Source organism: Panthera pardus, unplaced genomic scaffold (assembly GCF_024362965.1).
Source record: "Panthera pardus isolate Hobbes unplaced genomic scaffold, ASM2436296v1 HiC_scaffold_24, whole genome shotgun sequence".
NCBI classification, from domain to species: Eukaryota; Metazoa; Chordata; class Mammalia; order Carnivora; family Felidae; genus Panthera; species Panthera pardus.
The window spans coordinates 44,131,666-44,146,960 of NW_026526810.1; the positions used below are offsets into that span (position 1 = coordinate 44,131,666).

Below are 15,295 nucleotides of genomic sequence, written 5' to 3' on the forward strand. Positions count from 1 at the left end.
ATCATAATCTTCACAAGATGTCCAAATGATTCAAGTTTGTACACCAAGTTTGAGAAACACTGATGTAGAGTACTGGTTCTCAACCTGACTATGTATATGTTAGAATCACCTTGGGAGCTTTCAAAAATCTCAGGGCTGGGCCTCTGCTAGACTGAATAAGTTAGTATCTCTGGAGATGGGTTTCAGGCAGCAATGTTTTTGAAGTTTCTCAGGTGATTCCTATTTATAACCAAGGCTAGGAACTTCTGAGGATCCTTCTAGACTCTCCCACTGCAAAATTCAGGCCAGAATGGAGACCCAGGGTGGAAGGAATGACACCTCTCACTCTTCAATCAAAGGTCTCCCGGGGCGCCTGGGTGGCTCAGTCGGTTGGGCATCTAACTTCAGCTCAGGTCATGATCTTATGGTCCATGAGTTCGAGCCCTGTGTCGGGCTCTGTGCTAACAGCTCAGAGCCTGGAGCCTGCTTCCGATTCTGTGTCTCCCTCTCTCTGACCCTCCCCCGCTCACACTCTGTCTCACTCTCTCTCTCAAAAATAAATAAACATTAAAAAGAAAATTTTTTTTTAAAAAAAGTTCTCCCAACAGCCAGAGGTCCTACACAAAAAAATCCAATGATTTGGCAGTTATCAGAAGTAAAAGAAACAAAATGATATTTCATTTCACCTTATATGTAAATCATTCTTCATCTGAGTTTTTCAACCCTTGATTTGACTGCATCCCTGTATTTGAGGGATGTATGGACCAGTCACCACCCAGACTTAGCAAAGACAGACACAGCATGTTTCTGTCCTCTGATAACCAGTGTCCCCACCTGAGCATTTTATCTGGGTGAGGCTGATAAACTTGTTCAGCTTGTTTCAATGCTACTCCCAGCTTGTTTCAATGCTTCAGCCCAAATTCAGCCCCTCTGCATCTTCTGCTCTTCCACTCTGTTACTACAGTCCCCTCCTTACCTGGCCCTGACCTACCTTCTGACTCGGTCATAAGAGTAATGGCAGTGCTCCCTCTCACTCTCTCTCACTCAAAAAGAGAGAGAGAGAGAGAGAGAGAGAGAGAGAGAGAGGGAGAGAGAGAGAGAGAGAGAGAAAGTCAACCTTTATGGGGTGCCTGGGTGGCTCAGTGGGTTGAGCATCTGACTCTTGATTTTGGCTCAAGTCATGATCCCAGGGTCATGAGATTGAGTCCCATGCTCAGTGTGGACCCTGTTAAGATTTTCTGTCTCCCCCCCACCCGCTCTGCCCCTCTCCTCCTCCTCTCTCTCTCTCTCTCTCAAAAAAAAAATTGGAGGTTATTTTTGAAGGAATTCCATTTTAGAACTTTCAATTGCTGTGAATATTATCAAGTATTATACATGGCTATTGATTAAAGAAATAGGATCGAAAAATTAAGACTTGCAATTCACAATAGGCCTATATGAGATAATAACACATCATAAGCGTGAAATTCATCAGGTCTACCATTTGTTTTGACTTTTAGAGGAATCAGCATCATAACTAGGGCATGAATATCACTTGTTTCCAATTATTAGGGTCTAAACTATTGAGGGGCTCCTTAAGATGAGGGATACCGATATAGTAAAATTCCAGTGGGTCAGGCATAAACAGAAGTTTAGGAATTTAAAAATCAGAATCCCTGAGGCAGTGTTTCAGAGAAAAGAGCCATGTTACTAACTGAATGAGCAGGTACAAGACAGCGGTGTTGCTTCCCGCTGGTTCCTTTGAAGCTGCAATGCAGGGAAAGAGTATCGTGGAGGGGAGGGTCAGGTACTGGGTATTTCTTCCTGTGAGTGTCAAAAAGGTTGAGCTTGTGCTCAGGAAAATGTGTGTGTGTGTGTGTGTGTGTGTGTGTGTGAGAGAGAGAGAGAGAGAGAGAGAGATTGTCCATGCCCAGCAAGAGGACAAAGCAAGTCTCACAGGGATATGTATGAAAATGTATTCATTCAATGAGGATACTCAAGTCACCTTTCTGGTTCAGGTTCAGCCAGTACTGGAGGGAACACAGAACAAAAGGGAGAAGACAAATTTTGTGGGGAGAAAAACTAAGATAGTCTATAACCACACAAAAAAGGCTGTTTGAGGGGCCACAGAGAGCAAAGGCTTGTGTGATTCCCTAGTGCCCTCCTGGTTTGTGTCTGAGGAATACCTGAGCCACATCTCCTCATCTCCTCCAGTACCATCACAGGGCCCTGCACAGGCTGGAATCCCGGCTCCACCGTGGTAACCTCAGGACAGTCCCTGAACCCCTAAACCTCAGGTTGCCCATTTGTAAACTAGAGATAATAATAGTACCTACCTCCCATAGTTGTTGAGAGGCTCTGTAAGGTGATACATGTGCAGAGTTTAGCACAGGGGAAGCAGCCACGCGTTTCAGATGATCCTGTTCCACTTCTCCCAAGCACAGGCAGCCTCTGCCTTCCTGGGATCATGAAGTCCAATAGCCTCACCTGTTGGGCCATAGCCTATTGAGTTTTACCTAGAGAAGAGAGGTGGATAGAAATATTTCATATGCTGACTCCAGAAGGACTCCAGACAGCAGAAGCCTGGAAAGACGGTCTCTGTCCTAGATGGCTCTGTTAAAGAAGCAAACCAGGTGGGGTAAGGAGAGGTTCAGGTGACTTTTCCAACCAGAATTTGTGTGGTTTTTAAAAATTTTTAACGTTTATTCATTTTTGAGAGACAGAGCATGAGAGGGGAGGGGCAGAGAGAGAGAGGGAGACACAGAATCTGAAGTAGGCTCCAGGCTCTGAGCTGTCAGCACAGAGCCTGATGCGGGGCTTCAACTTGTGAACTGTGAGATCATGACCTGAGCCGAAGTCAGACGCTCAACTGACTGAGCAACCCAGGTGACCCTCGAACCAGAATTTGATAGGGCACATTCTCCCACCTTTAGCTGCTCCCCAGCTGCTCCACTGGGTCAGCTCAGTTTCCTCTAGCTTCCTTTCAAAACCCATATCCACATGAAGATAGCTGTCCCCTGCCCCTCTGCATCCCTATCAAAACTAGTTTCCCTCTCCCAGGCCAGAGTGCGTGTACTGTCCCTGTAAAGCCGAATTCCCTCTGTGTCCTCTCCTGTGCTGCTCACTCTCCTGGATGGGCTCACTGTAATCCTTTCAGCCGTAGCAAAACAGGTCTGATAACTGGCTGCTGCCCACTGGCCCACTGCTCCTGTATTGGCTCACCTTGGCTGTGGGTTCCCTGGGCTCCCTTTCACCAGCTGTTTCTGCCCATTTAAACATTCTGGAAGAAGTTTTGATGATGTGTCCATTGTGCTGACATCTGCCTCCAGGGCACAGTGGGTTGAAAGTTCCCCCACCCAATCAGCTGTGTGCCCATAGACAAGCCACCTAGCCTCTCTGACATTGTTTCTTCATCTATAGAGAAAGAAGTAATACCCATTTCTGCCTCACTTGAATTTTGTGGGGATCACCTAGGAAGGTTCAATGGTGATGTTTTAAGCACTGTAAAGCAAGAAACAGGGGTGAGTTATAGGGATCATTTCTGGCTGGGAATGTCTGCAGGTTTCTATTAGACCTTCCACGTGCATGCCCAGAAGAGTTTCCACTGGTGCTCTGGCTACCCGCAAACTCACAGACATAAGCAAAGCTAGCTTGTGTCCAGCAGGGTATACTGATTGGCTCTACCTCCCTCTGCTGGGCATCACAGTTTCCAGACAATGTATGCAGGAGTTCACTTCCTGTGCAAAGGCTGCCCTTGACCCCAGCAGCTGGAACTCACTGGAATTGCTTTTTAAATTACACACCATGCATCATTCTGTGTCCTCTAAATCTTCCAATTAAAAAGCTACCTCAGTCCAAAAACAACTGGGAGCGTGGATTATAAAAATATGCATAATATAGCAAAATAACTCAAGGCAAGGCAGATAACATTACGACCCAGTACTCCTGGAGTCTGAGCTATAATTCAGAAGCTGTTGTGGCCTGTACTCTAGTTGTTTGAGCTCCACAGTGTAGGTATTGGCCTGTTCAAATGGGCTCGGAAACCTGCCACATTCACTTCCATAGTTTCCCTTTTTATTTATTTTTTTAAAATATTTACTTATTTTTGAGACAGAGAGTACACACGGGGAAGGGGCAAAGAGAGAGGGGGACAGAGGATCTGAAACAGGCTCTGCACTAATAGCATAGAGCCCAAAATGGGGTTCAAACTCACAAACCATGAACTCATGACCTGAGCCAAAGTCGGACGCTCAACCAATTGAGCCACCCAGGCACCGCAATAATTCCCCTTTTTATATCTCTCCCAACCACTATCTTCTTTTACTGAAATCTGTTTTATTTGCATTCTTGCTCCTCCACATAGAGTCTGCCTTGAAAAGCAGCTTCAGCCGTCAAGAGAGGGTCTTTGGGGGCTCAGTAGATATGAGGAGCCGACCCCTGCTTGTCCTTGCTGTAGTTCAGAAGAGGCAGACAGGGAGTGATAACAGAGGACTCACCCTGTGTACATGCTCAGCTACTTCTTTCGTGAATAATTTTATTAAGATATAATTTATATGGTATACAAATCACCCGTTTAAAATGTATAATTCAGTGGTTTTAGTATACTCACAGAGCTGTGCAACTATCCCCACAACCAGTTCTAGAATCTTTTCATCACCTGCCCCAAAAAGAAACCCTATACCCATGAGGAGTTACTGGTATTTCCTCCTACCACCCACTCAGCTTTAGGTAACCACCAACCTACTTTCTGTCCCTGTGGCTTTGCCTATTCTGGCCCAGCTGCTTTTTTACCCTTTCTTGGCTTCCCTGAAGCCCCAAGCTCCCCTGAGCAGAGTATGCAGGGATGAAGGTGGGTTGAAGGGTTGAGTATGCAGGGATGAACGTGGGCAAGCCCATCAGAAATCTGGGTAGAATTTTGGGGTGTGCTTTTATCTTACCAGTGCACCCCACCTGACCCTGGAGCCTCAAGGGGCCTGAGGGCCTGAGCAGCTGCCTGCATTCTCCTCCAAACCGAGGCCAGACCTCCTGTGAATGACCGGGGGCATCACAGGGTCACCTGCTCAAGAATACTCTGCCTTGCAGGTTGTGGATTTCGGCCCCAGCATTGGCCTTTAGGGCAAAGACACTGGGTCTCTAGCAGGCCCCTATTAAAATGCCACACCGTCCTGAGATGGCAAGGCAATTTCATGGTGCCCTGGAAATTTCAGCTTTTCCCTTTACTTCTCTCTGACCCATCTCCCTTGGGGTCCTGTTAGTATGGCAGACACTTGGGCAGTTGTTTGGAGGGAGAAGATATTTTGCCATAGCACAGGGTAGACATACAGTCCTCCTTCAATGTATTACATTCAGACCACCAAATGAATCCAATTTGAACCCGCCAGGCCTGGTTCTTTCACCCTGCCTCTCTGGGGTTCTCCATCCAGACATCAAGGCTAAAACTGCCCTCCCCGTAGGTTAAGTGCCTAAATTTCATTCAGCCTATCATATGTAGTCCTCATAGTGCATTGCCGAGACTTAGTAATGCCTCTAAAGTGACAGACGCGTGATTTGTTTCTCATTTGGCCCCATTCCCATTTTATTCTATCAGATAGGCATGACTGCTTAGAAGTGAGCCCTCAGTCCTGATTTTCATTTGTGTGTATGTGCATCTACCCCCCGCCTCTGCCACAACACTTAGTCCTTCTTAGTAAAACTAAGGTAAGCTAGACTTTTCCTTTTAAAAAAAAAAAAATTTATTTTGAGAGAGAGCAAGAGGGCACGCACAAGGATATGTGTGTGTGGGGAGAGAGAGAGAGAGAGAGAGAGAGAGAGAGAGAGAGAGAATCCCAAATAGGCCCCACACTGTCAGCACAGAGCATGATGCAGGGCTCGATCTCATGAACTGTGAGATCATAACCTAAGCCGAGATCAAGAGTCAGTCACTTAACCAACTGAGCCACCCAGGTGCCCCAAGCTAGAATTTTCTGAAGGACTTTTACAAAGTATGTCTAAGAATAACACAATTTATGAAGCCCAATTTTCTTTCTTTCTTTCTTTTTTTTTTTTAGTAAGTCAGTCAATACACGTTTATGGAGCCAGGCATTGTTCTGGTACCCAAGATGCAGTAGTGAATAAGAAGAGCCTACTTATTAGTGGCAGGGGTGATGGGTGATGTAAGTTTCTATCCAGGCATCAGTTCCTATCAAATGCAAGACTCTGTGCTTCTGAAGCTCAATTTTCTGATCCTATCTGATAATATCATTTACCATACATGCAGGTCTTATTCCCCTTCCCACCTCACTGGAAGGTGTTCTGCCCAACGATCTTCTCTCTTTAATCCCTCGGCCACCTCTGCCTGTCAGGAGTGAGATGGAGGTAGTACTGGTACGTGGGTGGTCTGACAAAAGAGAGGGCATGGACTGGAAAGATTGCCCAGCTATCCCTAGTGTGAACAGTTTCAATGCTCACACTTGTCCAGGTGCCCATTAATGACATAGAAACCCATAGTCCTGAACAGGGTCTGTACTGCCTGCTGCTTCCCTCTGGAGTGATGTAGAAAGCCATTTACATACATCAAGTCATAGAGTTGCACCTTGAAGGGACTATAAGTCATTAGTCCAATCCCTTCATTGTACAGTTAAGGAACCTGGACCCAGCTTGGTTAAATGACTTAATCCAGACATTCGACTAATTGATGACAGAGTCAGAGCAAGAGCCCAAAGCTTCTGACGACTAGTGCAATGCTTTTTATAAAACCTTCCTCCCTCATAGTTGGATAAGATGGAGTATACATTGACTATACCTGGACCCACAGTACACTCTCAGTAAGCACATGTTGAAACATACACAAGAGGGTAGCCTTATTCCAGTACACAATTTCATCCGATGTGAGCAGCCAACTCTGGGACAAATTATCAAGAAAGTCAGGAAGCAAGTTAAATAAATTGTCCTACAATTTTCACGAAAATGTAGCAACCCAGTAAAAATATAAGCTGCAATGGTTTAATGGCTCAGAATCCTAGGAGGGCAAATGCTTACCTGTTCTCAATGTCTGTGGTCCTGGTTGCTGTAAATATTTTAACCTCCAGAGCTCATAACATTTAGAAGTCAAAGCAACTAGGAGGAATGTGAGTTTTTGTTTATCACGTTCATTCAGATGAACGCAGATCTGGATTATTTGCAGAACTGGCTGATGATCCTGCAGAGCTATTACTTGCTGTTTTTGAGAAGCCATAAGGTGAGAGGAGATGTGCTACAAAGTCAATATAGTGGCTATATATTCTAAAAGACAAAGTAAGGTTGCATTGGAAATTTTTTAACAGAGGTGATAATAGACTTTGGAAACCAGGAGAGACACTGCAGCCATGCATTAATTGACTCACAGGGATTTTGAGTCCACAGAGGCCTTGAAGCATAGTCTGCTCATTTAAAGAAGGAAGAAAAAAAGATCAAGTGACGTGTCCAAGTTCATGCAGCAGACTAGAGGCAGAGCAAATATTCCAACCTACTGTGTAAATTCAATATTTATACTTGTATCATAACTGAAGAAGAAAATTAATTTGCACACATCTGGAATACTCCCTTAAGGGTTTATAGTTTTAATAATCACTTCAACATATATTGTCTTATTTAGTGATTATTTTAATCCTGTGATGAAAGAAGGCCATTGTTATGTTTTGCACCTGGGTGAGCTAAGACTCAAAGAAAGTGAGGGACTTGTCCAAGATCACACATCTACCATTGGTCAGAGCTGGGACTTGAGCTGTGTCCTGAGCCCATGTTCATCTACAAAGTTATCTTATAAATGTATCTGGTTTTATAAATGTCTTCCAGGCCAGTATGTCTGTGCCCACATGCTCCTAGACAAATTTTTGGCAGACTTTTGCATAACTCAGTCAGCACTTTAGATACTGTGAAGTCCTTTCTGTCATTAAATCAGGAAACTGGATACAAGTTGATGAAGGAATGCTTGGCCAACAGCAGATTCTAAGATGTTACTGTCTACCATGCTTTATAGAGTATGTTCCAAGACAGGGTCTCTTAAACCCTATGTAGTCAAGGGCTAGTTGTTTGTTTATAATTTTCATCTGTCCTGGAACAATAGTTTTGATAATACAATTAAAAATGTATTACTAGGACAATAATAACACACTTGAATATTGTAGCAATACCAAACTGCCATGAAAATTTCTAACTGCTTCTTCTCAATTTTCTGTCCTGATCTTCCTGCGGGTCAGTGGGAGTTCACAGACCAGTATGGGCCTGCCAACCACATTTTGAGAAACACTGTTCTAAGTAATGCCATTCCTGAGAGAAAGTCCCTGAATAAAGAGCTCCTTAATCAAAGAAGCTTGGGAGACCCCGTAAGTATCAGTGCACATTAGTATATTAAATTGGGGGAGACCCCCAAGTGTCAGTGCACATTAACATATAAAGGCTCTAAGAAGTCCTGCATTTAAAAAGCTTTTTTAATCCTTAATTACTCACTAGTTCCCAAACTGACCTCAATAACTCAGGTTATTGTTATTGGATACCTTTCAACATCCTGCAGAATTCATATTTCTTGAAATACAGTTGGCTCAGTCTTGCCAACTATGGGCAAAGCACAGGTCCCAGGCATGCCTAAAATGAGAGCCTCTGTCTTTTACCCATATCCTCATGTTCTGCCTTTAAAAAAAAATAATTCTTTACCATCTTTTATTCTTGTAGCACCCAAAGTCATGCTCTGCCTTTTACCATCTCTCATGCCTACTTCTGCCTCCCACTTAGTACTCACTGTGGGTGACCTTGCCCACAGAGAAGATCAAAGTCTCCTAGGATAGCCCCCACTACACTTTGCCGCTGCATCCTGCAAATACACCAGCTGTGCACCTTCATAAAAGTGACTCACGACAGGTCATCTTCCTCTTCAACACTACCTTTCACAAGCAATAAGTACCCTCTTCCCTTTAATCCATTTCTATGATAAATACTTATCTATTTTTAATGGAAACTATATAGCTAAACAAGAAGTATAACTTTCACATAAAACACATGCAGTGGTTTTCCCTGAGCAGCAGTATCTCTTGTCATGCCTCACTCTCATTCCTCTCCTCTTGCTCCCTCCCTTGCACACTGTGTGGACTCTCATGACCTCCATTTGGTAGTCTCCAGGGTAATCTCTACCCTGAAATGTATTCCATGAAAATCTCAAAGCATTTCTCTCATTCATATTCTCTTAACAGTCTTAACAATTGTAGTTCTGTAGAGCCTTCCTGAAGCATGATTTTACTTCTGTGGGTTGTTCCTCCTAGCCTTAGTTAAGGTCACCCAGTGAGCCTCAGCAAGCTTTAGTCCACTTTTTATTCTACTGATATCTCTGCATTCTTATTCACAGAGTTCTCTGCAGATATACCACATTCACTGAGTCATAGCCACCCCTCTACAATACTTACCCTTCTATCCAGGCACTATACCAGCATGCCCTAGATATACAGAATGAGACAGCCAGGTGCCCTGCTCCTGGAATATCTCACTTCCCAGGTTCTGGCATTGTGACATCTGTAATGCTTGAGAGTTCAGGGAGGAAACTTCCAAACTGCATTTCCCCAACATTAGTATGAGATATTAATAGACATTCCCTACCATACAGAGTTCAAGGGTTAAATACATTTGGGAAACATAATTACATTTGCTAACACATATTGTGAATTTTGAGGAAAAAGATATATATATATATAGTAGGTTTTTCCAAATGTGTTTGACCTGCAAGCCATCTTTTCCAGGAACCCATTGGAGACAATATCATTTCTCTGACACCATTTGGAAAATGCTGGTTTGGGGGGCACCTGGGTGGCTCAGTAGGTTAAGCGTCTGAGTTCAGCTCAGGTCATGATCTCATGGTCCATGAGTTCGAGCCCCACGTCGGGCTCTGTGCTGACAGCTCAGATCCTGGAGCCTGCTTCAGATTCTATGTCTCCCTCTCTTTCTGCTCCTTCCCAACTCATGCTCTATCTCACTGTCTCTCAAAAATAAATAAACGTTAAAAAATTTTTTTTAAAAAAGGAAAATGCTGGTTTGGAAGTAGCTTCAGCCCACCCAGTCCTGCCAAATGCGAAGGACCAGATTGAAGTCATTCAAATATACAACCTAGTTAGGTGGAAAATGAGTTGTGATTTCCCTTAGCTCTTCCTTCTGAATGATAAATTGTAGTTCTGTAAGTTGAGTCTACAACTGATGCTCAATTACTTACCTTTCCGTAGGTATGTTCTGTGTAATTTGCCATCTGGAGCCCTAATGCCTTCCCAGTCTACAGTCCTAGCCCACACCTCCCCACTGAGCCCTAGGCCCTATATATATACATATATATGCTGCCGTCTGCTGGACAACCACATGTTGGAGATCTTTAATAGAATGTCAAACAAGCACTTCAAATTCTTGTCCCACATAGAAGTGATTACCGCTCTCATAAAGTTCATTTCTCCATCTGCATTCCCTAATGGCCTCATTGCTACCTTCCACTCAGAAACCTGGGAGATGTTCCAATCTCTACCCTCCCAGCCAAGTTGTCATTGAGTCCTCTTGATTCTACCTTCCAAGAAGCTCTTACATTTGGTCTCTGTATTCTACCCTCAACTGTCATTGTCTGATATGGGATCCTCAGTACAGTGGTTTTCTCGGGTCAGGTTTTCTGAGTCTTGCATGTAGGCAGGTTATTGGAGAGAGCAATGGAGAATAACTCCCACTGGGGGAGTAGAGGAAGAAAGAGCAGGCTGAAGAAGTTGAACTTTGATATAGTTGCAACAATAGCCTCAACCAACCCTATGGGGTGCTATGGAACTGGGTGACACTTCGGAATTGTCCCAACTTGATGCAAGGGGTTGGGGAGGAGATCCTTAAACTAACACATTCCCACCCTCTTCATCCTTTGTCCTCCAACCCCCATCCTGTACCCTCCGCACCCCCCACTGGTTGTAGGCAGTCTCCCACCCCACTCCCAGGGTGCCATAACCTTTGGCCAAGGGCACTTCCCAGAATGGCCCTCAGCTGAGAGCCAACAGCCACCAACTCTTCTAGCAGAGGAACGAATGTCTTACTCCGGAGGGGATCAGGGTGGCATACCCCAGCACCCTTCTCCCAATTCTTACTGCTTTCTGATTTATCCCTCACAACACCACCAGAAGGGTTTTTCTAAACCCAAATTTAATCACACTACACCCTTTCTCAAACCATTCGGTAACTCCTCCTTACCAACAAGATAATTCAGTTCTGATCTCTGTCCACCTGTGAAACCTTGTCTCCCACAGCTTTCCTCCTTTTATGTGCTCTTGCCCCACTAACCCCAATCTACTGATGTTTATCAATCCTACATGAGTGCTGCTCCCCCTGCTGGGCATGAGTTTGTCCCACTTCTCTCTAACAAGCTCCTATTCATCCTTTCTAGCCCAGAGTAAGCACACCTTCTTTTTGATGCCTCTTTTAATATCCCCAAGAAGAAGTAATATCCTGTATACTCTTTTTATACTCACAGTTATTTGCTTCTGTGACTGTAAGAGTGACCTCCTTAAGAGCAAAGCCTGTGTTGTATTCATTTTTTTTAATGTTTATTACTTTTGAGGAGGGGAAGGAGCAGAGAGAGGGGGGTACAGAGGATCCGAAGTAAGCTCTGTGCTGACTGAGACAGACCAATGCAGGGTTTGAACTCACAGAGCTAGAGATCATGACCTGAACCAAAATTGGAAACTGAACAGACTGAGCCACTCAGGCAACCCTGTCATATTCGTTTTTGAAAGTGAATGAATGAATCAGTCAGCTACGGGCATCAGTATTGTGTAAAGCTGGGTCTACATGGGCTGATTCAAACTAACTAGAGTTGCCTTCAGTCAAGTCAGCTCTTTTTTCAGAGACTTAATCTAGTTTGCCCAATGAGGGCTATAGTTGCCCCTGGGGGCAGGGATTCTATTTGGGAAATCTCAGCTGGTTCAGTATATGTGACTCAGTGCTCTGAGGGATGGGGCATTTAATACATACTTCCCATTATGTTGATGCTGCCTCTTATGTTGAGAAGGGGCACAGCCAGTAATGTTTGGGTGATGTTATGAAAGGTACCATATGGCCTGACTGGCCTAAAACTGTCTCTTTTATGACTGAGCTTTCCCGTCATGGCCTTTCTGAAATTCTTACCCTCATATTTCCCTGTGATTGGAATTGGACCGGTGGTCCTTTGGGGTGAGTGCGTGCTAGGGCCTGGGCAAGCTAATTCATCTGGAGAAGAGAATTTCTGTGTCTATTTATTTTTATTTTACTTGTTTCAAAATGTCTGTATTTTGTATATATTTTATCATGTATATAATACTGTAGTAGAGTAACACATATATGTAATTTGTAAATAAATAATATTAGGAAGTGTACACTCAAAACATTTTTTGCTAAGTAGCACATGGTTAAAACATTTTAGAGACTCCTTTATTGGACTCCAAAGACTGGAGTCTCCTTCAGCCATCACCCATTAACTTTTCAGCTGATCTGATTGCTGAGCTAATTTGTGCTAAGGCCTTAGGAAAACTCTGAAATCCAGGAGCTAAAGCAATTAGGAATGACAGGTAGGGGCAGGCAGAGGAGCAGGGCTATGTGTGGAGAGCACAGAGACTGCATCTGTCCCAAACTGATGAGCCATCTGGTAGGAAATTGAGAACCTGGAATAAAAAGAGGCAGGAGGTGGAGCAGGAGACAGCAATAGGAGGGCAGCCAACAGGAGGTATGAGGAGGCATGAAAGGGTAACAGAACTTCAGGCAGAGACAGGGACTGGGACATAGTCAAGTTGAAGTGTTGGGAGGGTGAACTTGTGGAGGTTCTGGGTTTGGAGGGGAGCCTGGATCGTGCCAGGGGCAGGTACACCCTCCTGCTGCACACCATCCTAAGTGTCCTGGTAGTGATGGTGGCCTTGAGGTGCTGGTGTGGGCAGCTGAGATTCAAGCAGCCACCCCACCACCAACTGCCTGGCTGCAGTGCTTGCCATTGGCCTCCTCGTCCTCTGGGTGATGGGCTGCACTTGTACCTTCCTGCTCAGCATCTCCAGGCCCATGCTTCTGATTCTGGTGGATGCCTCACTGCACCTGCAAAACCTCAAGAACAAGATTGAGAACAAGAGTGAGAGTATTGGTCTCCTAGGCGCCTGGGATCTGTACCCTGGAGAATGCCCACTCCCGACTCTGGCCTGGAACCAGGGACCCAGAGCCCTTATCCACAGCCCTAAAAATAGAGCTCCCCTTCCAGTTTAAAAAATAGGACATCTGTGACCATTCACCCAGGTCCAAAATTGGGATATCCCTCCTACCCAGTCCCCATTACCTAGGAGACCAGACTCTTCCCCAGCCCTGAACTTGGGGCTTGGAGATCAGAGTATCCATGACCAACCTCAAACTCTGGACCCAGAGATACTCCCCCACCCTCAATCTGGGACCCACCCATCTCCCGTGCTCAGCCCCAAAGCCGGGATCTGGAACCAAGGGAATCTCTTGAACCCTGGACTAAGGCTTTTCCAGACCTCACCCCAGCTTTGAACCCAGGTCAGGGCATTACCAATCTTGAACCTGGGACCCAAGTGTTCCCAGCCCCCATCAAGACAGAGGATTCTAGGGGTGCCTGGATGGCTCAGTTGGTTGAGTGTCCAACGTCACTCAGGTCATGATCTCATGGTTTGTGAGTTGGAGCCCCGCATTGGTCTCTGTGCTGACAGCTCAGAGCCTGGAGCCTACTTCATATTCTGTGTCTCCCTCTGTCTCTGCCCCTCCCCTGCTCACTCTCTGACTCTCTCTCTCTCAAGAATAAATAAACATTAAAAAAAAAAAAAAAAGACAGAGGATTCAAGCATCCTGACCCTGTTGAACCCTTGGTTCCAGGTGACCTCCACACTCACCAGTCCCACTTGACTCTGTCCAGCTCTGCTGAGGGATTCTGCCCCCTCCCTTTCCAAAGTTCCACAGTGATGAGGACCAAGGGGTGGGGTGGGGTGGGGTGGGGGTAGCCCTAACCCAGAATGGGGCATCTGTATCAGTGTTACCATAACAATATAGGCTGTTGATCACTCAAGCCAAAAGAAAGAGAGAGAGAGAGAGAGAGAGGAAGAAAGAAAGAGAGGAAGAAGGAAAGGAAAGGAAAGGAAAGGAAAGAAAGAAAGAAAGAAAGAAAGAAAGAAAGAAAGAAAGAAAGAAAAAGAAAGAAAGAAAGAAAAAAGGAAAGGAAAGAAAAGAAGAGAAAAGAATAAAAGAGTAACAGCCTCTATGTCAATCAGGAAGATACCCCATCTGCCTGTCGCTGTTACTGGAGCTCATGTCAGAGTAGAGCCAGCCAGAAATGGAGAAAGCACTGGCTGCTCCACAGTGCCTATGTAGGGGGCTGAGAGGCAGCAATCTGATTGGAGTCAGGGCATAGGAGCCTTCTTAAGTTGCATTAGCATAACCAAAGCATCATTTTTATATAGGTTGTGCAGTTATTTGGGGATGGCTATAGACATTGATTGATGATGGAAATTAGGAGTGGGTGGAGTGTGTTATTAGCAATGTAGCCCTTAGTGCCTCTTTGGCAGGTGGAAGCTAGTGAGCCATATTAGCCCTCAAAGAGGAAGTATGGCACCTGAGATTAGGAGAACCCCTGATCCAACACCAAACCATGGGGACCCAAAGGCCACATTGGGATGATACACCAGAACAGTTCTAGCAGCCAAGAAGCATGATACATGATGCAGGACCAAAAGGCATGAGAGGAAATAGGTCTTCTGAGTGGGAGATGAGGTAGGGGAAGAAGGAGACTCCAACGGCAAAAAGGCACAGAGAAACCCCAAAAGGGAATGTGCCTAATATGACAGGTTTAGCCCCAAATGCAAGGAAGCAGGCTTCACACCTCCCAAAGTCCTGGTTCCACTAAATAATCAGTAGAAAACTGATGGGCACGGTAGCATGCTATATACAGAGTTTTCTTACATACGGAGTTGCCTCGGAAACAAAAAAGATCAGAAGGATAGCAAATGCAATTCCTTTTTCTATTGTTTTCAGACTCTCTTAGGCTCTTAGTATTCTACCAGAAGCAGACCGTAACCCCTTGAGGGCTACAACCACATCTAGGTAATAAGACTTTGTAAAGCATTTCAGTTAACACAAACTTATGCATGTACTATTTCATATATCCTTACCACAACCCAGCAAGGTAGGTTTTTTGCAGATGATGATACAAAAATTCAAGCAATGAGTTTGTTTTGTCAGAACAATACAGAAAATACATTCTGCAGATGAGGAATCTGAGGCGCTGGTGGTGTTAATTGATTTACCACTTACCACGGACAAAGAGTTGATGCTTATAAAGCCAGGACCCACACCCAGG

At 44.8% G+C, this 15,295-nt stretch overlaps 1 protein-coding gene across 1 annotated transcript in view; it reads left to right on the forward strand.

Moving 5' to 3' along the window:
• ONECUT1 (one cut homeobox 1) overlaps positions 1-15,295 on the forward strand; it is a 45,323-nt gene that overhangs the window by 22,918 nt on the left and 7,110 nt on the right. The gene's annotated exons all lie outside the window — the stretch shown is intronic.